Source organism: Leucoraja erinacea, chromosome 16, assembly GCF_028641065.1.
Source record: "Leucoraja erinacea ecotype New England chromosome 16, Leri_hhj_1, whole genome shotgun sequence".
Lineage (NCBI taxonomy): Eukaryota > Metazoa > Chordata > Chondrichthyes > Rajiformes > Rajidae > Leucoraja > Leucoraja erinaceus.
Genome location: NC_073392.1, coordinates 20,900,436 through 20,927,475, shown reverse-complemented (window position 1 = coordinate 20,927,475; position 27,040 = coordinate 20,900,436). Strand labels below are relative to the sequence as shown.

The following is a 27,040-nucleotide window of genomic DNA, read 5'->3' as shown; positions in this document are numbered from 1 at the left end:
AAGGGATTTACGCTGGGACCACTGCTGCTTGTGAAATATCTATAAATGTGGCCCCATATCAATAAATGACGGACAAAAACATAGATGAGTTGGTTAGTCAGTTTGCAGATCACACGATTGCTGGGGAGGAAGGGTCTCAAAGCATACAGTGGGATATACATCAGCTACAGAAATGGGCAGCTGGAGTTTAAACAAGCATGTGTGAGGAGCTGCACTTTGGCAATTCAAATGTAAGGGGCAAAAATACAATTAAGCATGACCCTTAACAGCAACCTTATCAAAGGCATTGCTGAAATCCATATAGACATCTATGGCCTTGTCCTTGTCAACCTTATTGGTTACATTTAAAAAAATCAAATTCGTAAGACAATGTCTCCCACGTACAAAGCAATACTGACTGATCAGTTCCTGTTTATCCAACTGCATAAATTTCTTATCCCTCAGAATCTTTTTTCAGTACCTTACTGACCACAGATATTAGGCTCACTGGTGTATAGTTACCAAGCTATTCCTTGCAACTTTATTTAAATAGAGGCACAACATTAGATACCCTCCAGTCATCTGGCATGTCACCTTTGTCTAATGATGATTCATATATCTCAGCAGGGCTCCTGCAGTTTTTTCTTTAGCCTCCTCTGATATATCTGATCAGGTTGATAGATTTATCCACCTCCATACACCTTAGGACGTCCAGCCTACCTCAACGTTAATGCACTTTCCTCGAGGCATCTCTATTAACTGTCCAGTTCCCTAGCTTTCATGTCTTTTTTCACAAAGCTTGAAGTATTCTTCAAAATTGTTCACAGTAAAAACAGATAGGAAATACCCATTTCCTGCTGTTCCACACAAAGATGACTCCTTTCATTTATGGGGGATGCTATTTTCTCCCTAGTTACCCTCTTTCCCTTAAGTTTGGATTCTCCTTAATCTTATCTCTTTTTTTGCTGTCCTGATTTCCTTGTCCCCTAAACTTTTCTAGACATGACACTTGATCACAGCTGCCTATACCAAACCCATGCCCCCTACTTTATCCTGCCCAAAGTCTCAATTTCTCTCGTCATCTAGGCTTCCTTACTCCCGCCTGCCTCGCCCTTCACAGCAACAGGAACATGCATGCCCTAAACTCTCACCATCACACTTTTACAAGCATCTCACATTTTGCATGTTCCCTTACCCACATACAATTTACTCCAATTAACTTTAGCAAGTTCCTGTCTAATACCATTAAAGTTAGCCTTGCCCCAATTCAGAACTTTAACGTGGGTCCTTATCCGTAACTATTTTAACGCTAATAGAACTATGGTTGCTAAACCCAAAAGGCATGCCCACTTTAGTCACTTGCCCTTCCCATTTTCGAAGAGTACTTCAAGCTGTGTCCCCTCGCTTGGAGGGTCCACTACATATTGCCTAAGGCAGAGGTTCCCAACCTTTTTCGTCCCGTTTACCCCAGGCAACTTTAATAGTACATAACAATGTTATTTCACTTATTTATGACCAACTAATGATGAACAGATACCAGAACCAAACACAGTCAATGAGAAAAAATATGTACAAATCCAGAATCAGCAAATTTATCCCCTGGGTAGGCAAAATTTACCCCCTGGGGATAAAGTTAAACTCCCCTAATACGACGACCCTATTACTTTTGCATCTGCCTGTAATCTACCGGCACATTTGTTTTTCTAATCCCCAATGGCTATTTGGGGGCCTATAGTACACTCCCAACAGGTGATCATTCTTTTTTTTTCTCAGCTCCACACATATAGTCTCGCTGGACAAACCATAAGTAATATCATCTCGGACTACTGATGTGACGCTCGTCTTAATCAATAAGGCAGCATCCCCTCATCTTTTACCCCCACTTCCATCACTTCTGTAGCACCTGTACCCTGGAACATTAAGCTGCAAGTCCTGTCCCACCCATAGCCCAGGTTTGTGTGATGGCTATAACTAAGAATGTATCCAAAATGTTCCAATCAACCATGCTGAAGCACCGGCACTTAACAAATAATCTACACTTACTCTGTTGCTGTAACTCCATATTTTGCACTCTTGTTTATTTTCTCATTTGCACTACCTGCTGTACATGCATGCTATGCCGGGATAGTATGGAAAACAAAGTTTTTCACTGCATACCCGTGCACATGACAATAGTAAATCAATGCTAACACAGGAAGGATATATTGGTCTTGGATTATACAAAGTGTGAATGCAACCAGGGTTCCAGGGGTTAAATTGAAAGGACAGATTACACAATATAGTTCTACATTTCTTGGAATATTGAAAGTTAATGTGTAATTTGATTGAAGTTTTTAAAGTATTATCGAGAACTGATAAGAGTATCTGCTGAATTACTAATTAGGGTGATATGGACTACTGTTAGGTGTGTTTAAAATGCTTTCATAAGCAGAAGGAGCCAAAATTCTCCTCTGAATTTAGCAATTAATAGTCAATAGTCAATAGTGTATTTAATTGTCATTTGGACCCCTGGAGGTCCAAATGAAATGCCGTTTCTGCAGCCATACATTAAAGGCCGTTAATTGTTAATCCTTTGTTAATTTGTAACCTGGCAGATTTACAAATCAGAGAAGGTAGGGAAAGGGTGGGTTTATGGAGTTGGGCCATAGATCAGCCAATGTTTTATTAAATGTCAGTACAGGTTTAAGGGGTTTTATTGTCCATGTTCTCTTGTTCCTTCTGTGGAATCTGCCTCAGCATTCTTCTCCTGCCTCTTCGAAGGAAGTAGAGGCATTGATGAACTTTTTTAGTGATTGCATCAATGTGCTGGGTCCAGGATAGATATTCTTGTCCAGGAAGTTGAAGTTGTAGATTTTCTCCACCACTGTCAATGTCCTGTCAGTGAATACAGTTTAATGGATCTCTGGCGTTCCCTTCTTGAAGTCAACAATCAATGCTTTCTGGCTGGAACACTGGAAAAAATACCAAAATAATTTTGTGAAGTCTAGGATCATTCTGGACTAACAAATGAGATAGACCAATGTAGAGGTCACAGCTTCTCATTTCCCAGGTGCCAACCTGTCGACACACATACTTTTCCCAAACAGAAAGCAAAAGTAGGATTTTTGTCATGCACCAATCTCCCTCTCTGCTTACCAGGCTAAAATCAGAGTGGAGATTCAACACTAGCAGTGAACAAACCTACTGACTTGTTTCTACACAGAAACTGCCATGTAATTCATAGAGGAGAGAATAAAAAAGGAATCCTCTGTTTCATTTCCCGTTGCATCAGATTGGGTGCAAAGAAAAAACTCCGCCTTTCTGCTTCATGTGGTTGTCATCATGGACAATCTAGGCAAGAGGTTGGGAGGGTGATGGGGTAGTGTACATCTTAATTGTTTGCAGTTTAACATTTCAACCATACTTCTGCTGGTAGCACTCTTCCCTCTGAATCATAAGTTTGTGTGGTCAACACTAGAGTTTGAGGGAGTGCTTCAGCATTGGAGGTGTTGTCTTCCAACTGAGATGGCCCATCCTTCAGGCTGAGGTATGAGATCAAATTGTATTATTTGAGAAGGAAGATAGTTTTGACCAATTCAACCTACATCAACAAAATCTGAAGGTGCCAGAAACACTCAGTAGGTCAGGCCACATCCGTGGAGATAGAAACAGAACATTTTGGATCTAGGACTCTTCACCGGATTACATGCATTTTCTGCTCTTATTTTAAATTTCCAGCATCTGCAGTTTTTTTTATTTTCATCAATAAAATCTGTTCAGCATCTCACTGGTATTTTTAGGACTTTGTTATGTGCAAGTTGGTTATCGCATTTTCTATCACTGTAGCAACTATGCACCACAACATGCTCCATTTTGCTGTAAAATACATCAGATTTCCTGAAGTGGTAAAAGGTGCCAAAAGTTCTTGTTTTTCCAAAGGTCCCAGTACTCTGAATGAGGATTTATCATCAGTGAGTTAGCAGTGCTTTTCAAATTCTCAAAATCCAAGCAGTAATCAGCACCAATGGATCCTACTGTGGGAGCACCAGATTGAAGGGCTTCAACATGAGGGAGTTTCCATTTATTCAGGAAATGTCCTAAGGGCAGAATAGTGTTGCAGTTACTAGATCTGCTGCCTCACAATACCAGTGACCAGGCTTCTCATTGTGTGCTATTACTGTGGTGTTTGTACGTTCTCCCAGTGACTATCTGGGCTTTTCCAGGTGCTCTGGTTTCTTCCCATATCACAATGAAGTTCTGGTTTGTTGGGTAATTGGCCGGCATAATTGTCCCTAGTGTGTCCGGTGAGTGATAGAATCTTGAGGGAGTTGATGAGAATGTGGAGAGAACAAAATGTGGGATTGCTGGGGGATTAGTGTAAATGGGTGGTTGGTGGTTGGCATGCTCTCAGTGGGCTCAAGGGCCTGTTTATGTGCTGTATTTCTGACTGGAAACCAAATAACTTTACTGGTAATACCCGAACTGATCATTCTTAATTATTCTAGGTATTATCATAATTCTTGTGATAGAATTGTTTTTGGTAATAATACATTTGGTTAATACGTTTGCTTCAACAATTACAATGCTTCTTTGACTAAGTTGCCTGTGAAAGATCTACAAGTAGCCATAGCACTTTCAACAATATGTTCAGTCACACCCTTCATGTTGTTACCAGAGCATGAAACAGTAAACCAAAAGGACAGGCCCCTCGGTCCATGAAGTCTGTGCTGACCACAAACTCTAATTAAACTACTCCCCTTTGCATGCACACCATCCACATCCCATCATTCCCTTTATGTTCATGTCTGTCTTGATGCATCTTTAATGTCATTTTCATCTGCTTTCATCACTTTGCTTGGCAGCACATTCCAGGCACATGCTGGTGCACAAAGAAACGTGCCTCCTACATCGCTTTGAAACTTCCCACTTTAAAACTATGCCCTCAGTATTTGACACTTCCACCAAGGGAAAAATGTATGCTATCTATGCCTCCCGTAATTTTACATATTTTTATCAGGTTTCTCCAAAGAAAATAATCCAAATTTATCCAATCTCTCCTTACTGCTAATATCCTCTAGTCCAGGCAACACCATGGTGAACTTCTACACACGCTTCAAAGTTACTGCATCCTTCCTATGGTGTGGTGATCAGAATGGCACCAAATGGAGCCTCACCAAAGCTTTACACAGCTGCAACATGTCCAGACTTTGATGGTCAATGCCCCCACCGCTGAAGACAAAGATGCAATACATCTTCTTAACTGCTCCATCTACTTGTGTTACCACATTTGTTTGCAAATGTTTAGTTTGCCTCATGAAACTGCACCATCAGTTTTCCTCCCTTATCACCTTCTCAGGCATGAATGCTAGCAAAATCTCCTTTCAACTTCCTACTGAGCTGCACCCATAGCATATCCACCCTGGTAACTTGCTTGTTGGCTTTTCTGAAGCACTAACACAAGAGCCTCAATCTCTTTAGGTCAGCCATGTGCTGTGGTTTGAACACTTCTGCAACATTTATGATATCCCTTGCTCTGCTTGACATACTCTCCTGCTGACCACCTCACTGGGCCTTCCATGTCGGCCTTCTTTACTGCCTTTTAAAATGACTGCTGCCTTGTAAACTTCTTCAGTATATCCGAGGCATAATAGAACTTTGGTTCACCAGAATGTCAGCTTAACCTTCATTGGTTGTATATTTCATTACCAGCCTGAACTTGTACATACTTGCAACATTCTCCTGTTTGGATTACCTCGCTCTTTCCAAATCCCTTGGCTTTCCTTCAAATTTCTTGTCACCATCACATCACCCAAGACAATCGCCTTACCAATGTCACCCTTGATTCCATGATTCACCCTCAGTAGCAATGTTACAAAATGTTGAGATTTTAAAAATCAAGTCTGCAATTTATCCCATCAGATAAAACATAAAAAGAAGTTTAATTTGACACCTTATTCACTTTCATATCTTCAGTATTAAAAAAGTTATGGCCAGTTTCATGGCACACGGCCAGTGGCAGAACTGCAGCGCCGCTGAAGGTAAGTATTGTAACATACCTACCCTCAGCAGCAAGTAACTCTTCATATTTAATTTTACTCTACATTTAAGTTCCTTCCATTCTCCTGCGCTAATGTTTTTGTCTTTGCCTCCTCTACCCATCCTGCACATCCACTCTGTTATATATCTTCAATTCTGTTCTGCGGTCTCAAGATTTTAATTGCTGTTTCAGTTTATTCCAGGTAATTTCCTTGTTTCTCTGACAAATTTCTAGCATACCTTCAAACAAATCACCATTGCCTACCCCAGCACCCACCAGACCCCTCAGTGGCATTATTTCTCCTATTGTCCTGCTATGTTAATTTGGCAGCTCAATCGATCAAAGGTCTCCATAATTTGTGGCCTGACTGTCTAGTGTGAATATATTCTACATATACTAGTTGTTAGTTTTTCTTATGCAGCCAAAGAACCTATTGATCTCGCTCACCCTGTCGGCAAAGCAAAAATGCTAACTAACTATAGGCCGTAATATGAGGATCTGTTTTTATGATGGATCATGATGGACCCCATGAGATGGTACCCTGAGCAGACTGTCAAAGTTTGGTAAAATAGCTTATCGCCTAATCACCAACCTTGGTCCAAGACCTTGCTTGGTTGTAAGTGGGATGGGGATGACCCTATCAGTTCCTACCTCCATAGCTGGGAGACCCATTCCCAACCCATGCTGCCTTCAAGATGGTTGCTGGGCAGATGAGACAATTGTTTATCTCAGTCATACAGTGTGGAAACAGGCCTTTCAGCCCAACGTCCATGCCGACCAATATGCCCCATTTACACTGGTCCCACCAGCCTGTGTTTGACCCATATCTCTCTAAACCTATCTCACCCATGTGCCTGTCATAATATTTCTTAAACATTACAATAGTACCTGCCTCAACTACCTCCTCCGGCAGCTCGTTCCATACACCTACCACCCTATATCATCCGGCTCTTGATTCCCCAACTCTAGGTAAAAAACTGCATTTTCCCAATCTATTCCTCTCCTGATTTTATACACCTCCATAAGATCACTCCTCATCCTCCGGCGCTCCAAGGAAAAATGTCCTAGCTTGCTCAACCTCTCCCTATGGCTCAGGCCCTCGAGTCCTGTCAAAATCCTCAGAAATCCTCTCTGCACCCTTTCTGGCTTGACAACATCTTTCCTTTCGCATGGTGACCAACATTGAACATTACTCTAATTGTGGCCTCACTAATGTCTTATATAACTGTAACATGACCTCCCAACTTCTATACTCAATACTCTGACTGATGAAGGCCAATGTGCCAAAAGTTGTTTTGACCACCCTATTTACCTATATTACTTTCAAGGAACTATGTACCTACACTCCTAGTCCTCTCTGCTCTACAACACTCCCCAGAGTCCGACTATTCACACTGTCCTGCCTGCCCTTGTTAGATTTCCTAAAATGCAACACCACCCATTTATCTATATTGAATTTCATCAACCATTCCTCAGCTCACCTGCCCAATTAATCAAGATCCTGCTGCAATTTTTGACAAACATTTTCATTATCTACAATACCACTCATCTGCAAAGTTAAATCTCTTTGATTGAAACAGCATGGAAACAGGACTTTCGGCCCACTGAGTCTACGTTGATCATTGATCATACGTTCACACCAGTTCTGTTATCCCACTTTCGCATCCACTCCCAACACAACAGGGGAAATTTATACAGGCCAATTATCCTACCAACCAGCACGTCTTTGGGATGTGGGAAGAAACTGGAGCACCTGGGGAAACCCACGCAATCACTGGGAAAACGTGCAAACTCCTCACGGACAACATCCGAGGTCTTCCATCAACAGTACCCTGTATTTGTCAAGAAGGGCAGAAAGAAATTACCCTTGTTGAGGTTCATCCCATTAACTGCATGTCAAAGGACACTGATCTACTGTCATTCCTAGGACCATGTATGGAGAGATATGTCAACTGTTCCTGGAAGATCATTAATCTGTTGAAAGTCAAGCTTCAGTGTTCCAGTGTAAGCAGATATCTGTCAGTGAATGCCAGTGACTGACACAATCCTATGTGCTGAGGGATACATTGAACTCAATGAAGTCTCAACAAAGACTATGTGGAAGCTAAGAAAGCAATTAGTAAGCAGCCAGGAGAAAAGAGGCTCCCTCAAGAAGATAGGAAAATTATACCCACTTTGGAAGAAAGAAGAGGGACCTCAATATTCAAAATCAGCAGGTGTCCCTATGTATTCCAGATCTGTTCTTAAATGTACAGATTGTTCTAGGAACCGTAACTGTAGATATAATAAAGGCAGCTTGTTTACAAGGTGACTAAAATACAAGAATGGAGCTGGGAGAATATGAAAGCTAAGAACATTTTTACCATCAACAACCCTTTGCCTGATCGATCACTCTAGTGGCTCTGACAACTGTGGATTCATCCAATTTGAGCACAAAATGCTAGGGTAATCCAGTGTGCTAATGAGGGAATGTTGTACAATGGGGATAATACATCTTGTTTAAAGTTTAAAATCAAGTGTTTTTGCATTTGGATGAATGTAAAGATCTCATGAGTTTTTTCAACTAACTCGCAACCAATGTAACTACCTATCATTGAAGGACATTTAAAGTATTTCACAGCCAATAAAGTGTTTTTGTAGCTGTAAACACTGCTGTAATAGGCAAGACATATCAGCCGATTTGCACACAACAAGCTCCTGCAAATAGTAATGAGATAAACTACGAGATAATCTTTTCTGTGATGCTGGTTCTGGGACAAACATTGGCCAAGGAATTGCTGAGAACCTCCACGCTTTAGTTTAAATAGTGTCATGGGTTCTTTAATGCATGCTCTGTTTAATGTTCCATTTAAGCATTTAAAACTCATAATCTCCAAGTGTGCTGAAGTCCCTAAATCCTGTACAAGAGTGTCAGTCTGCGGTTTATGTTCAGGTCTCTAGTGCAACATGAACCCAAAGCATTTTTGACTCAGTTAAGAATGCTATTAGTGAGATAAGACTGTAAGTTAAAAATTAATTTGGTGTCTTCCACTCTGAATTTTTTTTTGTAATGTTTCTGCTGAAGAAGCGTAAAATAAATTAATTGTAGAGATGTTGTTGCAGATACTTGTGTCATAAATCAAAAACCAAACTAGTAAGCATTTAAAGTTGCACAGGTCAACACGCAGCCAGTATGGATTTATGAATGTCAAGTCATGCATGACAAATTTGAAACATATTTTTTGAAGTGACTGTCTAGAAAAGAAAATATTGTGAGTGTACTATCCATAATTTAAGTTTACCAAAAAGGTTATGGTTAAAAAGTATTCTTTGGTATGAATAAGGGTTAGAGGTGATGCACCCCAGGAATCAATGATGGGTATTTATTTATAGATTACTTGGATTAATGGCACATGCTGTGAACATACAGCAGGAAAACTGTGAAGGCATTGTAAAAGGCATCAGACAAATTAGATAGATGGACTAATGACTTGATGCAATTTAAAGCAGACATTAGTGAGGTCACATGTTTTGCAACATAAAATGAGGAATGGAAGGAGATTAAATAGAGATTCAATATGGATTAAAGAGTTGAGAGTGCGAGAAAGATCTAGGAGTTTCAAATAAATCATTCCTTGAAAGTAAAGACATAGGTAAAGTCATCAAAAGGGCAATTGCAATTCAGATTTTGCAAATAGGTTCACAGAATACAAGGGAAGGGATCATGATAAATTTGTACAATGTAATAGTGGTAGTACAGTTAGGATGCCTCACCTCTAAAAAAAAACTATAACCTATATTCACTGGGGATGTGAAACTAGTTCTTTCAGAACCTGATAATGGTTTACAGATTCTGCTTGATTATCTCTACCAAAGAGTATCTCTCTCATTCCAAAGTATTTCACTAACAAAATGTAATCACTGTTATTGCAAACACAGTAAATAGATAATTTCATTTGATGGCATTAATTGACAAACACTCTTATCCAGGACACTGGCAAAATATCACGCACTTTTCAACAGCGCCAACAAATCTGCTGCAAATGATTATACAGCTTGTTCAAAGAGACTGATTTAAAGAAATAAGGAGGGATAGAGTCAGGAAGATAGGTGCACAAAGACAGGGTTGGGGCAAGCGGGCCTCAGAACGGAGTATCAGAACTTGGGTCTTCTAAACTATCTTGCATTAAGCAACTAAAAGTGAAAAGTGGTGGTCTAAATGGGATGGAGGCAACTTCAGAGATGAGATGCAAAGCTTTAGAGGAATTTAGACAATGGTGAGAATTTTGAAATTGAGGTACTGGCAAACATAGTAGTTACGAGGGTGTTGGAACTTGTAGTTAGCATGTGACCTACAAAGCTTTGGATGAGCTCAAGCTTGCATGGGAGGCAAGTCAGCATAGCATTGGAACAGTTGAATCTAAAGGAGGCAGGTACTGAGCCAACTGATACTACACAGGTGGAAGAAGGAGCCTTGGTGATAAAAAAATGTTGTTTAAATACAATAGCCAGAATATGAAAGATCTAGTTTGGCCGCAGAATGCGGAGAATAATAGGAGCCCTTGACTATAGGAAGAATTGTGGTGGTGTCATAAACCAACATGTTCTTTCAAATATTTTATTTGTTCAATATTGGATGTTAGAAAAGTAATATGACAAATCGGAAGCTGTGGATAGATGAAAACAGTAGTGCGGGACTTTATGTATTGAAAATGTTGGGTGCTGGCCTGGGATCAATTGTCAGGTCATTGACCCAGCTTCGGGACACAAGGGCTGGTTCTGATCTAGGGCACGAGAACAAAACAGTAGAAGGAAAGTGAGTCAGAACTAAATATGAGAGGAATTTAGGCCAGATTGCTGGAATGGTGCTGAATGAAGAACTAAAGCCTTATATTTTCCCCTCTTCATCTGACAGCATCTAACATAGCTCCAGTCCTCCAATTTGAAGCTCAATTTATTTTATAGCTACCATTCACCATTTTTGGGAACATTAACATGTTGCTTTGTGTTCTGCATAAAGAGGAAATGCAGTCTGGGCTGGAGAGACAAGGAAGAGGAAAATAACCAGGTCTGTTTCAGGAAAGAAGGAAGAAAACCTGGGACGGGGCCTGGCTATTGTGACATGAGAGAGGGACACGACTTGGGCTCAAGTGACAGACCACTTTATCCCCTACTCCCAATTCCTCTGTCTACACAGCATCTGCACCCAGGATGAGGTGTTTCAAACCAAGGCATTGGAGATGTCCTCATTCTTTAAGGAACGGGGTTCCCCTATTATTGATGAGGCTCTCACCAGGGTCTCCTCTATATCCCACAGCTCCGCTTTCACTCCCCATCCCCCTACTCGTAACAAGGACAGAGTCCCCCTTGTCCTCACCTTCCACCCTACCAGCCGTCACATACAACATATAATCTTAACATTTTTGCCACCTCCAATGGGATCCCACCACTAGCCACATCTTCCCATCTCCTCCCCTTTCTGCTTTCCGCAGAGGCCGTTCCCTCCGTAACTCCCTGATCAATTCGTCTCTTCCCACCCAAACCACCCCCTCCCCTGGTACTTTCCCTTGCAACCGCAGGAAATGCTACACTTGTCGCTTTACCTCCCCCCTCTACTCCATCCAAGGACCTAAGCAGTCTTTCCAGGTGAGGCAGAGGTTCACCTGCACTTCCTCCAACCTCATCTGCTGCATCCGCTGTCCCAGGTGTCAATTGCTCTACATTGGCGAGACCAAGCGCAGGCTTGGCGATCGTTTCGCCCAACTCCTCCGCTCAGTTCGCAATAACCAACCTGATCTCCCGGTGGATCAGCATTTCAACTTCCCCTCCCATTCCGCTTCCGACCTTCCTGTTCTGGGCCTCCTCCATTGCCAGAGTGAGCGCCCACCGCAAATTGGAGGAACAGCACCTCATATTTCGCAGAGGTCGTTTACACCCCAGTGGTATGACTTCTCCAATTTCTGGTAGTCCTTGCTTTCTCCCTCCTTCCCCTCCCCTTCCCTTCCCATCTCTCCCACAAGCTTACTGTCTCCACCTCTTCCTTTCTTTTTCCCGCCTCCCCCCCCCCCCCCCCCCCCCCCCCCCCCCCCCCCCCCCCCCCCCCCCCCCCCCCCCCCCCCCCCCCCCCCGACATCAGTCTGAAGAATGATCACGACCCACAACATCGTCTACTCCTTCACTCCATTGATGCTGCCTCACCTGCTGTGTTTCTCCAGCTTTTTTGTCTACATGCCACGTGCAGTTTATGTAATTTATGGGCATCAAAACGTTAAAATAACAATAAAAGTTCAAAGATAATCTTATTGTTCAAAGGTGTTTCAAAGAGATTATATCAGTGCTTGGTTCAATGTACTAACTTGATGACACTACAATGGTATAGACCCAATAACATTATGAATGTATTCATCAATAACACCATCAAGCTGTGATCAGACTAATAAACGGTCCTGTCATAAATTAAGATGGTAGTCCTGATCTCTATACCTACCTCACTCTTGCACTTTTTTTAACCTGCAGTTTCTCTGTAACTGATGCTATAACACTGTAACATTATATTCTGCACTCTGGTATTTTCTATTTGCACTACCAGTTGTACTTGTCAAAGGCTTGATTGTATTCATTATGGCAATGATCTGCCTGTAGGCCGTAAACAAAAAATTTCAATATCTCAGTACATGCAAAAATAACAAACCAATACCAAGATAAAGAAAACCGTGCACTGTTTTTATACTTCTTGTATATAGTTTTTGTTGGTTTATTTTTAAAATAAAAAGCGTTCCTCTCCTTTGTCAGTGAGGTGTTAACCCACTCCTGAAGGAGCGATGCTGTGGTTGTTTTAAATGCTCCTTCAGCTCTGGAGAGAGTGTGGTTTTCCCTGGATGTTCACACTTGGTCTCAGTATCTGATCGCCCCTCTTGAGGACATCTCACAAGCTGGGATGCCTGATCCCCTGGGGTGACTGTTAGTGGGATATCCAGTCACCACATAAATCCATGTCATGGGCACCACATATTACTGCCACAAAGGATAAGGTAAAACAGAATAAACTTTCCTGATCTGCTCACGTAGATTCAATCGACATAATCACATGCAAGTTGAGGGGGTTTACTGGTCTGTGGGTCACTGGTCATTGTGGGTCCCTAGTCAGTGTGGATACTGGTCAGCATGGTTACTGGTCAGTATGGTCAGAGATCAGTGTGGCTCACTGGTCAGTGCAGATACTGGTCAGTGTGGGTTACTGGATGGTGTAGGTCAGCGGTCAACGTGGGTTACTGGTCATGGCAGTTACTGGTCGTGGGTCGTAGGTCGGTGTGGGTCGCCGGTCGGTGTGGGTCGCCGGTCGGTGTGGGTCGCTGGTCGGTGTGGGTCGCCGGTCGGTGTGGGTCGTAGGTCGGTGTGGGTCGCTAGTCGGTGTGGGGTCGTCCGCCGGCGGTGTGGGTCGCTGGTCGGTGTGGGTCGCCGGTCGGTGTGGGTCATCGGTCGGTGTGGGTCGCCGGTCGCCGGTCGGTGTGGGTCGCCGGTCGGTGTGGGGGTCGCCGGTCGGTGTGGGTCATCGGTCGGTGTGGGTCGCTGTTCGGTGTGGCTCATTGAAATCACTCCTATCGAATTGTTCTACTGCCCTTTGTTGCATTGACAAAGATTCATTCAGAGAAAATATTGCTGCTTCAAGATGCTGGTGTGAGGACAGAGGCAATAAACAGAACAGACATATTCTGCTGACAAAAACAAGCCCATTTTACAATAAGCAGTTAAATGCAGAACAATATCTATTTATGTATGCTATTATTAAAACTCTCATCTTGTCCTATTCCGGTTTGCGTTGTTTTTAAATCTGCGCAAAAATGGTACCTTATATCGCTAGGATTTTTTTTGCGACCTTACTCACCGTTCTCCTCTGCCCCAAGCGCACCAGGTTTTGTTCCGATCGGTGGAATATTACAAAAGTTATAAAGGTTTAAAAATCGTGAGATCAGCAGATTGTCAGTCACAGATCTCGCCTGTCAGTCACCATGAAGGTAACGCCCCTTCCAGCACCCACTTTCAATCACCGGGGCGAGGAGAATAAAGCCCCGGAGGCTGGGCTTGAGTCCAGATGTCGGTCAGCCTCGAAGCCGTGAGTGGGAGTCGAGTCCAGCAGCCGTGATTGTGTGAACTGTGAGTCCAGCAGCCGTGAGTGAGTGAACTGTGATTCCAGAAGCCGTGAGTGAGTGAACTGTAAGTCCAGAAGCCGTGAGTGAGTGAACTGTGAGTCCAGAAGCCGCGACTGAGTGAACTGTGAGTTCAGAAGCCACGTTACTGATTGAACTGTGAGTCCAGAAGCCGCGACTGAGTGAACTGTGAGTCCAGAAGCCGCGAGTCAGTGAACTGTGAGTCCAAAAGCCGCGAGTCAGTGAACTGTGGGTCCAGAAGCCGCGAGTCAGCGAACTGTGAATCCAGAAGCCGCGAGTCAGCGATCTGTGAGTCCAGAAGCCGTGAGTCAGCGAACTGTGAGTCCAGAAGCCGCGAGTGAGTGAACTGTGAGTCCAGAAGCCGCGAGTCAGTGAACTGTGAGTCCAGAAGCCGCGAGTCAGCGAACAGTGAGTCCAGAAGCAACGAGTCAGCGAACTGTGAGTCCAGAAGCCGCAAGTGAGCGAACCGTTAGTCCAGAAGCCGTGAATGAGCGAACCGTGAGTCCAGAGCCGCGAGTGAGCGAACCGTGCGTCAGTGAACTGTGAGTTCAGAAGCCGCGACTGAGTGAACTGTGAGCCCAGAAACCGCGACTGAGTGAACTGTGAGCCCAGAAGCCGCGACTGAGTGAACTGTGAGCCCAGAAGCCGCGACTGAGTGAACTGTGAGTCCAGAAGCCGCGAGTCAGCGAACTGTGAGTCCAGAAGCCGCGAGTCAGCGAACTGCGAGTCCAGAAGCCGCGAGTCAGCGAACTGTGAGTCCAGAAGCCGCGAGTCAGCGAACTGTGAGTCCAGAAGCCGCGAGTCAGCGAACAGTGAGTCCAGAAGCCGCGAGTGAATGAACCGTGAGTCCAGAATCCGCGAGTGAGCGAACCGTGAGTCCAGAAGCCGTGAGTCAGCGATCTGTGAGTCCAGAAGCCGCAAATCAGCGAACTGTGAGTCCAGAAGCCGCGAGTCAGCGAACAGTGAGTCCAGAAGCCGCGAGTGAACGAACCGTGAGTCCAGAATCCGCGAGTGAGCGAACCGTGAGTCCAGAAGCCGTGAGTCAGTGAACTGTGAGTCCAGAAGGCGTGAGTCAGTGAACTGTTAGTCCAGAAGCCGCCCGGTTCGCGGAGGAGGCCCGGAGCGCGGAGCCTGCCCGATTGCTGCAAACTCGAGATCCTGGGGAAGTGAGGAGTGAGAGTGGGGGGATTGAGGGGGACGGGCTCTGGCGGAGGCGGGGCACTCCACCACCGCCCACAACCCCCTCCCCTCGCATACCCCACCCCCCCCCCCCCCAGCGGCAGGCCACGGCAGCGCAGGCCACGGCAGAGGTAGGCCACGGTAGCGCTTCCCCCCCACTCCACCAGCCCCTGCCTGAAGTCGTCCCCCTCCCCCGGCTACATAACGCTCCCTCCGGCCCCCACCTGAAGCCTCCCCGTCCCCAGCTGCAGGACTAGGCCAAGAATCCATTCGGCCAACAATGCCCATACTAGCCCTCTAGAAACCAGTCCCTTCAGCCCACAACACCTGGATCAGGAAAACGGCAGAAGACCGTGCCATTTCGGACAAGCTGCTTGAGCACCTCAAGGCTCTCGCCCCGGACTTTAAAATTTCTCACGCTGGCTGTAAAACCCCCGACCTGACTGAGGAACACAGGTACTGTACCTGGAAACCCCTGGATGACCTCCAGAGCCGACGGGCTGGATCTCCAAGGAACAATGAAACTGGAGCTGCCGACTTTGAGGGACCCCCCTTTCGTCACGTAGCTCGAGCTGCCGTCTGTGAAGGAATCCCCGTTCCAGCGCAGGTCCTCATAATCAGCAGGTACAATAAGCACAGTACCTGGAAACGAAGGGGAAGCCTCCATTGTGTCCAGAAACATGGCCAACAGGCAGGACTTCAGGTCAAACTGAAGTGCAGGGGACTTCAGCCCCCTCTCCCTACTATCTTACTGGCCATCGTACAGTCCCTTGAAAATAAAGTGGAGGACTTAAGGGCAAGACTGCTTTATCAAAGGGAGCTGAGGGAATGCTCTGTGTTCTGTTTTACAGAGACATGGCTCACCCCCAGCTCCCCAGACTCAGCGGTCCAGCCTGAAGGGTTCTCCATCCACCGTATGGACTGTACACTGGCATCTGGGAAAGGAGGGGGCGTCTGGCTCATGGTCAACTCTGCGTGGTGATCAGACGTGGAAGTCCTGTCCAACTCCTGCTCTCCACACCTCGAACATCTGACTGTGAAAAGACGCATTTCCGACTGAGAAAAACAGTTTTCCACATTCCCCCCCCCATCCCCCACATAAAAAAGATTAGACCTCCAAAACAAAACTTTTTAACATACTAAAATTTAAACATTTTAAAAAAGGGTGAAAGGACGGACAGCTGCAGGCTGGGCAGCCATACTCAACGGCGCCCCACTCAACTACATTATTCGCCCCTTGCTGCACTCAGACATGGACTGCTTTATTAATGATGGATTGCATATGGAGCAGAACACCAGCATACAGAACACCAGCATACCATCGTAGAGAGATTGGAGAGGAAAGTCAGCAGCTTTCTCAGGAGGTGGCTGGGACTGCCCAGGAGCCTCAGCAGCATCGCCCTTTACGCAAATAACACCAAGCTCCAGCTGCCCCTGAAGTCCCTGGAGGAGGAGTTTAAGGTGACTCGGGCCAGAGAGGTGATGCTGTGCAGGGACTCCAGTGTCCCCAAGGTGGCTCAGGCAGGGGTGGAGGTGAAAACTGGGAGGAAGTGGAGAGCCGGCGAAGCCGTGCTGCAAGCGGAGTCTCGGATACGCCACAGAGTCCTGGTGGGAGCAGTGTACCAGAGCAGTTGGATTGAGGCAGCAGGAGGAGGAGAGGTGTACCAGAGCAGTTGGATTGAGGCAGCAGGGAGCCTGGACAAGGTGGGAGCAGGCCATGCACCGAAAGGTCACATGGACTGAGCTATGGCAGGCTGAGTCACAGTGCATCAAGTTCCTGGTCCAGGCAGTGTATGATGTCCATGTCCAGCCCATCGACCCTCTTCATCTGGGGCAAAGCGGAATCTCCAGATTGCCCGCAATGCTCAGGCAAGGGGACATTGGAACACATCCTGAGCTGCTGCCCAAAGGCTCTTGGGCAGGGCCGGTACACCTGGCGTCACGACCAAGTTCTTAAACCCATTGCAGAAGCCATCAGCATGGGAATCAGCAGCTGCAGACGAGCACGCCCCACCACCCAGATGATCACCTTCGTGAGGGCCGGAGTGCAGCTGCCAAGAACCACAGCAGCCAGGAATCCGTCAGGAATCCTGGTGACTGCGCAGGACTGGCAGCTTTCCGTAGACCTGGTGAAACAGCTGAAGTTCCCACAGCACGTTGCCACGACCACCCTGAGGCCAGATATCCTCCTGGTCTCAGAGGTGACCAAAAACATCGTCTTGTTGGAACTGACAGTGTCGTGGGAGGACCGTCTGGAGGAGGCCCACGAGAGGAAGATGGCCAAGTATGAAGAGCTGGTCATAGACTGCTGCAAGCAGGGCTGGAAGACAAGGTGTATGCCCATCGAGGTTGGCTGCAGAGGTTTTGCAGGGCAATCGCTCTACAAAGCCTTGAGTGCACTGGGCATCAACGGAGTTGTGAGGAGAAGGGCCATCAAGAACACCACAGAGGCAGCGGAGAAGGCCTCGAGGTGGCTCTGGATCAGGAGAGAAGGTCCATGGGGAGGAGCGAATACCACCTGAACACAAGTCGTGGTCTGATCAACCACGGCTGGGTCACCTGGGTGAGGGTGTCTGATGTTGAAAGGCCTGAAACAGCCAATGACCCCAGGTTACATCACTGATGATGTGTTCAAGGGCATCTATCGATGTATTTGTATCAAACTGATCAAAATAACCAGGTCTGTTTCAGGAATGATGGTAGAAAGCCTGCGATGAGGCCATGGCTGTAGTGACAGTTTAGTTTAGTTTATTATCACAAGTACCGAGGTACTATGAAAAGCTTTTTTGTTGCGTGCTATCCAGTCAGCGGATAGACTAAACATGATTACAATCAAGTTGTCGACAGTGTACAGATATAGGATAAAAGGAATAACATTTAGTGGAAGATAAAGTCCAGTAAAGTCCGATTAAAGATAGTCCGAGGGTCTCCAATGATGTCGATGGTAGATCATGACCGCTCTCTATTGTATTGTATTGTATTGTATATCTTTATTGTCATTTCCTGAGTATTCGCATACCCAGAGGAAACAAAAAAACGTTTCTCAACCAGTGTCCATTCAGTGTGCATGAAAAATAAATAGAAATAAAAAATACATGTATTATGAACAAATTTAACACTCTACTAAACATTCAACAGGCGTTCCGACCAGCAGCGGCACAACAGTGGCTCTGCTGCAGTGTGTCCAGGTTGGGGGTTCGTGCACGATACTTGGCAGGGGGCAAAGTCCATTTAGCAGTCTTATAGCCTGTGGGAAGAAGCTGAGGAGCATCCTGCTGGTTTTGCAGCTAATGCTCCTGTACCTCTTCCCAGATGGCAGGATGGAGAAAATGTCATGCGATGGGTGGTAAGGGTCTTTGATGATGGAGATGGCTCTGCTGATACATCTCTTCCTGTATATGTCCAGCAGGAAGGGGAGTGGAGCACCAATAATCCTGCTGGCGGTCTTCACTATCCTGTCTAGTTGGTGCCGTTCGTACGCCTTGCAGCTCCCGAACCAGGAAGTGATGCCGTAGGTCAATGTCTCTAGTGATAGGATGGTTCAGTTGCCAGATAACAGCTGGGAAGATACTGTCCCTGAATCTGGATGTATGTATTTTCACACTTCTGTACAATGTTGTCAGATAGATGAGGGGAGAAGAGGGAGTGACGGGGTGAGACTCATCTTTGATTATGCTGGTGTCTTTACCGAGGCAGTGAGATTTAGATGGAGTCAATGGAAGGGAGGCTGGTTTGCATGGATCTGGGCTGCGTCCACAATTCTCTGTAATTTCTTACATTTTTGGATGGAGCTGTTCCCAAACCATGTTGTGATGCATCCCGATAAAATGCTTTCTACGGCGCATCTGTAGAAGTTGGTGAGAATTGTTGGGAAAATGCCAAACATCTTATGACTTCTGAGGAAGTAGAGGGGTTGGTGCGCTTTTTTGACCATTGTTTCGATATGACTGGTCCAGTTCAAGTTGCTGGATATTTACTCCTAGGAACTTGAAGCTTTCAACTATCTCTACATCGGTGCCATCAATGTATTCTGGATATGTGCACTGCTTTGTTTCCTGAAGTCAATCATAATCCCCTTTGACATTGAAGGAAAGGTTGTTGTCTTGGCAACAGGTTATGAGATTCTCAATCTCCTTCCTGTACTCCGTCTCGTCATTATTTGATATCCGGCCCGCTACGATGGTATCGTCTGCAAATTTGTAAATTGGGTTGGATTTGTATTTGGGTGCACAATTGTGGGTGTATAAGAAAGTAAAGGGGGATGAGAACGAATCCTTATTGGGCACCTGTGTTGAGAATTATTTGTTTAGTCTGTCTATGCCTCTCATTATTTTATATACTTATATCTGTTCTCCCAACAATCTCAAACAGTCCAGAGAAAACAGTCTAAATCTGTCCTCTTCCTGTAGCTAATACCCTCTAATTCAGGCATGATTCTGGTAAACCCCTCTGCGCCCTTTCCAAAGCCTCCACATCCATCCTGTAATGGGGTGACGAGAACTGCACACAATACTCCAAATGCCACATGACCAAAGTCCAATAAAGCTGAAGAATGGGAGAAAGCGAATCGTGTAGGAACTGCAGATGCTGATTTACACCGAAGATAGACATAAAATACTGGCGTAAAATCAGCAGGACAGGCAACATCTCTGGAGAAAAGGAATGAGTGACATTTTGGGTGAAGATGAAGACTTTTCTTCACTCTTCAGAAAGCGAATTGTTAGGCTTCATGGCTTAACAATTGAAGACATGGCCACCAACGGTAGTGTGATTCAGCACAACCATGGTCAGCTTTGGAGATGCCTGGATATCTCGAAGGGCTCATTGGGCTGGAGGAGAATGCAGACTCATGATGGGGATCAATCCATGGAGATTAACATTTTTTTGAAATGTTGTTTAGCCAGGAGCCACATTACCCAACAGTTGGAGCGGGTTGCTGCAAGTAGACCCAGAGGGATGTAGATTAACTGGATTTCCAGGGTGCACCTGGACCAAAGCAGGACCGGCTGGGGCCTCCCCGTGAAGGCGCCAGCCACGAGCCGCGCGAGAGGACGGACCGGGCTCGGATTGGCTGTTCGGTGCACCTGCAGCGGGGTGTCGTGTCGCTGATTGGCCAGCCCCCTTCGGAGGGCGGTGCCAATCCGCAAAGACGATTGGCTGGTTAGAAAGACGTAAGTCTAGGGGCGGGGTTAAATGATGCTTCCGAGCTGCGATTGGTGTATCTGTTCTAACAGCTGATTGGCTGCGCGGGGAGGGGGCGGTTGGATGGATCGAGTTACGATTGGTCCGTTCTCTCGGAGTGACGTAGTGTGGAGGAACGCGGCGGCTTGGATTGGCTGTGTGTCTGTGACTGACGGGTGGAGGGGCGGGATCGTTGGGCAGAGGCGGGCGGTGATTGGTGCAAACGGTTGCCCGGTCGAGGGCGGTGAGGGGGAGGGGGAGCGTGCTCGAGCCGCAGCTGCAGACGGCGCAGTCGCGGCTGCGAGTGGAATGGATGTAGTGGCGGGTTGGGAAACACTGCCTTCTCCCGGACACCGTCTCGCAGCCACAGGGGCAAGAAGCATTTGGTGCAGCACCGTGCAGGTAGGCGCAGAACGCGGGAAGCGTTTGGTTAGGGGGTGGGTGGGGACCGAGGTTTCCCTTTAAATCAGCGCCAGTTGTCACCCCCCTCCACCCCACCTCACCACATCCCTCGTCTCCCCACCACCTCCCCTCTGTCAGTCCCTGGACAGCGGCCAGACCACCGCTCGCGTCTCGCTCCCTTCAGCTGTCCTCTCGGCTTCGAGTTGCCTTCCGCGGCCGGGGGTAGGCCGCTGCCGCCGCTTCAAAGTGACCTCCAGCCGGCGAAGTTTCGCCAACTGCCCCACGATTGAAATGGGGCAGGCTTGGCCTGGCAGAGCTGTTCTCTTGCCTTGGCATCTAAAGTGGATGCGTGTTCGCCCATCGTCCACCGTTAATGCATACGGTGTAACTGGGCAGATCGCTCCTGGGATACATCTGGCGAGAGATAGTGCGTTGGTAGTAGCTGCGTTTCAGCTGTGATTCGTGTCTAGTGCGGGATAGGACATTATCACTTGTTACTTGGCATGTTTGCTTGTCTCTCCCATTGATATCAACATGCTAAATAAGTCTAGTGACAACTGTGTTAGATAAGCAATAACTTGCGGCATAACTGACCCCTAAAGAATACTTGGTGAATTAATTATTGATCTATTTATTTCTCTTTTTAAACGAACACTTGTGAAAATGTGAAACTTTTCAGAGTCTTGCGATCAGGGCAAGGTTTGTTTTGGAGACTACTGGAGACGGCTAAGATTAAATCAAGTATTGTATTGAGCTTTTGAAGCTCCGTAATTTCACTGGTTTACTACAATTTAACCACTTTGACCAATATGGAAAATGAAATTTATGGTAGATAGTTTGGTGTTGCTGGTATTGTGTGTAATTACAAGGTTATGTTAGAATGTCTTTCAAGGTAGTGAGGATTCTGTGGGGCTGCTTAAAGAGTTAATTCGGGGTTTTTTTTAAAGATTATCAAAATCTGCCACTGCTGGAAAGATTATGGAAAAACTGGTATCTTTTTCCAATCTGTTGTGGATGTTTCAGCAGATTGTGTGGCTCAACACCTGAAAGATACCTGCTTATAGATGTTGTCTGATCTGAAGTTTTCCTGAGTTTTTGAGCTTCATTTAATATTATTGATGAATCTGTTCTATAGTCATGCCTACTATGTTCTGTTGTGCTGAAGCAAAGCAAGAATTTCATTGTTCCATCAGGGACACATGACAATAAACACTTGAATCTTGAATGTGGTGTGGATGCCAGTGTAACGTTGGCTGCGTTTCTTTTTGGGTAGGGGTAGAAGAGCAAATGCTTTGTACAATTAAACTAAACTCAGTCTGATTAGCATTCTGATAAATATTAATTCAGAAGGGGTGAACTGATGAAACGATTTAAGTGGGTGTAACCTATTTTTGAAAGTTGCTCATATGACAACTGTCTCTGCAGTGGAATTTTGGCATTATGGAATTGTGCTCTATTTTGGTGAATTTTGACTTGCATTTAAGTTACCCCGAGTAGCATTTGTGTAGAGCAGAGTAAATGGTTGTGGTTTGGAGAGGAAGAAAAGACCAAGGCTTAAGAAAAGGCCAAAGTACTTTTGACTGTTGCAGCCCACCATAACCTTTTGCAAACAGCGATGTGATGGTGATTAGATAATCTGTTACCACTGTTGGATAGATTTTGGAGGCAAGAGCAGCACTTCTGTTCTTGGTATAACTAGTGTGTGAGGATTTTTTTTTCAATCACCTGCTTGCCCAATTTGTGTCTGCATAATTGAATAAGCAGTCTTTGTGTAATCCCAAGCCCATCAAGTTGAATGGTTAGCCCTTCCCTTTAGCTTTCACAGGCATGGAGTGGAGCTTGGCTATGTCAATGCTTGTGAAATGACTACAAGTGGAAGTTTTCTCATGAAATTGATGTGTATGTTCTGTTTGTCGGGCTTAATAATTACCAGTGTTTCATGTTAATCTTTGTTGTAGCTATGTGATAACAAATCAGTTAGGTTTCATTGTTGCTTTCCATTTATAGATGTTTGTTCCAATAGAAGTTTAGAATATTAGATATGGTATGTAAAATGTTGACACTGTCCTGTAGTACAGCTGTAAGGCACTTTTTAAAAACCAACACTGATCTCCATTTCGCGAGCCTTACAACCATCTGAGAATTCTGCATTCCTTCACTACATTGCCACCCCATGCACTCGTGACATCCTTCCCTACTCCTTTCTTGGCCATGTTGTCAGCTGTCGCAAGCTTTCCATGTTTTACGATGCTCCTTAGAATCTAACTCTTAGACCAAACTTTGACCACCTGTTCAAATATCTGTATATTATGGCGGTGTCATTTTTTGTTTGGTTCTGTGAAGTGTATTGGGATGTTTGGTTAAAAGTACAAACCAGAACGTTTTCCTAGTTTCACAACTAAAAGAACCAAGTTCTACTTTTGTTATCTCCTTTTTTTTTAAGATTCTACATCATTGGGTGATAAATTCTTCATACCTATATCAATGAATCCCTTTTTAATTTTATTAAACTCCTAAACTTGGAAATAACAGCTTTATTTACGCAACCTGACCTCGTAACTTATCTCTTTGTCCTGATGCCAAAATGGCACATACTTTAGCTAAGTCTCTATTGAAGTCTTGGTTATGATATAAGCTAATAGACAATAGGTGCAGGAGTAGGCCATTCGGCCCTTCGAGCGATTCAGTGTGATCATGGCTGATCATCCCCAATCAGTACCCCATCCCTGCCTTCTCCCCATATCCCCGGACTCTGCTATCTTTAAGAGCCCTATCTAGTTCTCTCTTGAAAGTATCCAGAGAACCGGCCTCTTTTTAAAAAGCCCTTTTTAAAAATACAGCAGTTTTCTGTAATCTGGTATATCCAATGCTGTAAGCGCTCAGCAGATCAGGTTGCATAAATCTATGCTTTGAGTTGAAGTTTCAGGTGATGACATTGAATTCATAACTGGAAGGTGTTGACAAACAATGAGGGCAGAAAGTGGAGAGAGGAAAGAACAAAATCTGTAATAGAGTTGAGGGCAGCTGTGATTTAACATTAAAAGGGGAAGGTGAAGCAAACAAACGATGTGTGTATATATAACTGTTAACATCAGAGCCATTACCAGTCACTTCTGTTTGGAAAACCATGAATAGTAGTTATGAGCTGAGTTTTTATTTTGGAAGCCTCCACGAACTTTAGTCTTCTGCCTAACAAATGTTGTTGCTCGAGCTTCTGGTGCTTCTCTGGACCTTTGTGATTTGAAATTAAAATTAAACTAGTAGTGACCAGGAGCATATTTAAAGCTTGCAGACTAAATGCTAATCAGCTTTGCTATATGACAGTAGCCTATTTGTTTCGAGCAGAGTAAGAAGGCAGTCATAAAGTTGCTTTAGAAGATACGGCCATGCAAATGTGATGTTGTGGAGATAACAGCAGTATGCATTTTTAGATATGTATCACCAACTTAGCCAGCACCAGGAAGCATACGTGGGTGAAGATGGTCAGGGAGGTTCAGTAAACATTTGCTTTGAGGGCCACCATTATTTCCGACACCCCCCCCCCCCAATCCCTACTGCTTTTGGAAAATGGGGCTGATCTGCAGTCTTTGTTGGACAGTGAGAATTAGTAAGGACCTTTTGCTTCAATATACTGATACCTTTCTCCTCCCACATGCAATTGGTTTTCTATTAGAATTGCCACTGTTGGTATATTGTCATGGAAACTGGCCCTAATACAATTTCAAGGGAAAAAAACATAATAAAGGAATTGAGCCTTTTATCACTTCAATATGTATATTATTAAATTAAATCCAAGGCCTAATATGTTGTACATTGGCAAAGATTTGAGCCTGTGCTCTCCACTTTACCCCTGTACAAAAAGTGGCCCTGGTTTTATCTCGGTAAGCCAGTGCAGTAAGATGCAGATAATGTGCCAAAGTAGGCAGTTCAGCGCATGATGATAATAATAGTATTTTTTGGTTGCATTTAATATTGTTTTTATTTGTAGTTGTAGAATGTAGGCAGTTATCTCTCTGGAAGCTTGGGAGTTTGCGTTTTCCACTTTTGCTATCCAGAGCTCTAAGAATCTTGCTTGCATGCCTTAAAGTAAAATATAAAATGGATGTCAGGTGGAAGTTTTACTGCAGTGTCTTCCTTGGACCTTTTTCTCTTTCATGAGTGAGTCCTTAAGCTCCAGTGGTAGACTGTAAAGTGTTTATTATTTTGTTGCTGAAAGGGAATTTTCTTTCCCCTGAAGATAGCAGTTGTGTAGAACTGAGGGTGGGGTGACTACCAGTAGACTGCTGAATCTTGCCCGAATAACTATTTTCCATGGTGAGATTAATCAACAACGTTCGAACAGAAACTCAGTCAGAGTCGTGCAATTTGGGGGTGTTGTTGTGATTTCTTGGACTGTCGATGCTCATTCAATTCAAGCTTAGATCAAAGACCAAGGTGAATAGATTTTTGTAAGTAAAAATGGTGCAAAGAGTGTTGGGTAAACAAGTTCAAATAGCGGGACAGACTTAATGGGCTGAAATACCTACTCCCATTTGCTTGTCTTGATATATTTGGTTATCATTGAACCCTGTTTAATTTATAACTTTAGGATCACCGTTGCACTGGTGTGTTTTACAAGACAATATTTCACAATACATGAACTGCAATACATTAACACCATACAATACATTAACTGCATAGCTGGTGCGTTTCACTGACTTCTGTAAATAAATTGGCTAAATTAATGAAAGCAAGATGTGAAGGATGAACATCAGAGCTGTGTCTGGTATGTTACCTCCACTAGCAAAGGTGGCTGGGATTTTCTTGGCAAGCATTGAGAATGGACTGAAGAGCAGTTCATTCTGTCCTCTGGGTTGTTTATAGAGTTGCTTTCCCTATTCAAGCTCAATTGTATTTAAATTTAAGAATAGACTAAACTTAAAGCATGATGAAAACATTATTAAACAAGGTAAAAAAGATTAAAATTAAAAATAAGTTATGTAGTGATCTCGTGTGGCGCATGTATTTCTCGCAAGCTCTACTGATGGTTTGAAAGTGAAGAAGTTGAATTGGTTGATGTCAAGGGTTTTTGCAAAATAAGGATTGAGACTCGTTCAGTTGGAGTGCAACAATGTGGCTGGTTGCAAGGAGATTTGATTACCACCTGGCAAGTTTACCAAGCGATTTCCAGTGTAAATTTAGGCATTTAGAAAAAGTATAGTTTTGTAAAGAGGAAGTTCATGCAAACTTTAAAGTTTTTATTCTAGATTCTCGTACTAATGAGATTTCCTTTGATGTGCCAACAGAAGTTAAATTGTAACAACATGTTTAACTTCAGCCAATAGCAAGGCAGTGTGAAGCAGAACTATGTTCTCATCTGGGTCAGCAGAAGAAATGTTTCTTGTGACTGAGTTGAGTGTGTGTTTGACATGGGTAATGTGTTGTTTACAGTAGACGTAATACAGATGCTGGAATTGTCTGAGAAACTAAAAGTCAGCATTGTTGGAATATCATTCCCCCACGCTAAAATGTCAGAATGCTATGGTTTGCGACATCTCTCAGAAAAGTTAAAAATGACAAGATATATGACAATGCTCGTTTGTGAGATCATGCCGCACATATCTATGCTAAACGAACGCATTTGGCTTGCTAGCTCTTCAATTGGACTGTAAACCCATTGATCCCCATCCCATGTACCATTTCCTGGTCTTGAATGATTCCAGAGTTTTGGCCTCTAAGGAAGTAGTCCAAAGATTGCTTGTTTGAGGAGTGATCTTTTCTGGTTTCATACTGACCGCAAGAGTGGTCTATGTGGAGTTTGTATGCTCTGCCTGTTAGTGAGATGATTTACTCCTGGTGGCAAGTAGTGTTCATTCATAGTTTAATTGGCTACTGTAACTTGCCCTTGGTGTAGGTAGTTAATGACGAATTTGGGGGAGAGGCTTTGAGAATACAAGAGAGAAAAAGGTACGGTGTACATGATGCTTGATGGTCAGCCCAGATGCAATAGACTGAAGGGAGTTTTTCTGTGCTGGACAACACGAACTCTGGGTGCAATCTAGAACTTTTTCATATTTGCAGATTCCTCAAGTTAATGCACAGAGCTAGTGTTTCACCTTCCACTCAATACTCAGTGGTTCAAGCAGCATCCATGGAG

The 27,040-nt window shown here is 44.6% G+C and overlaps 1 protein-coding gene across 1 annotated transcript in view; it reads left to right on the top strand.

Moving 5' to 3' along the window:
- Nucleotides 1-20,762: 20,762 nt before the first annotated feature.
- The window catches only part of dag1 (dystroglycan 1), a 114,144-nt gene continuing 107,866 nt past the window's right edge, over nucleotides 20,763-27,040 (top strand). The window contains exon 1 of the mRNA XM_055647802.1: nucleotides 20,763-20,904. The gene's annotated coding sequence lies outside the window, so the exon portion shown is untranslated. The remainder of the gene's footprint in view (nucleotides 20,905-27,040) is intronic.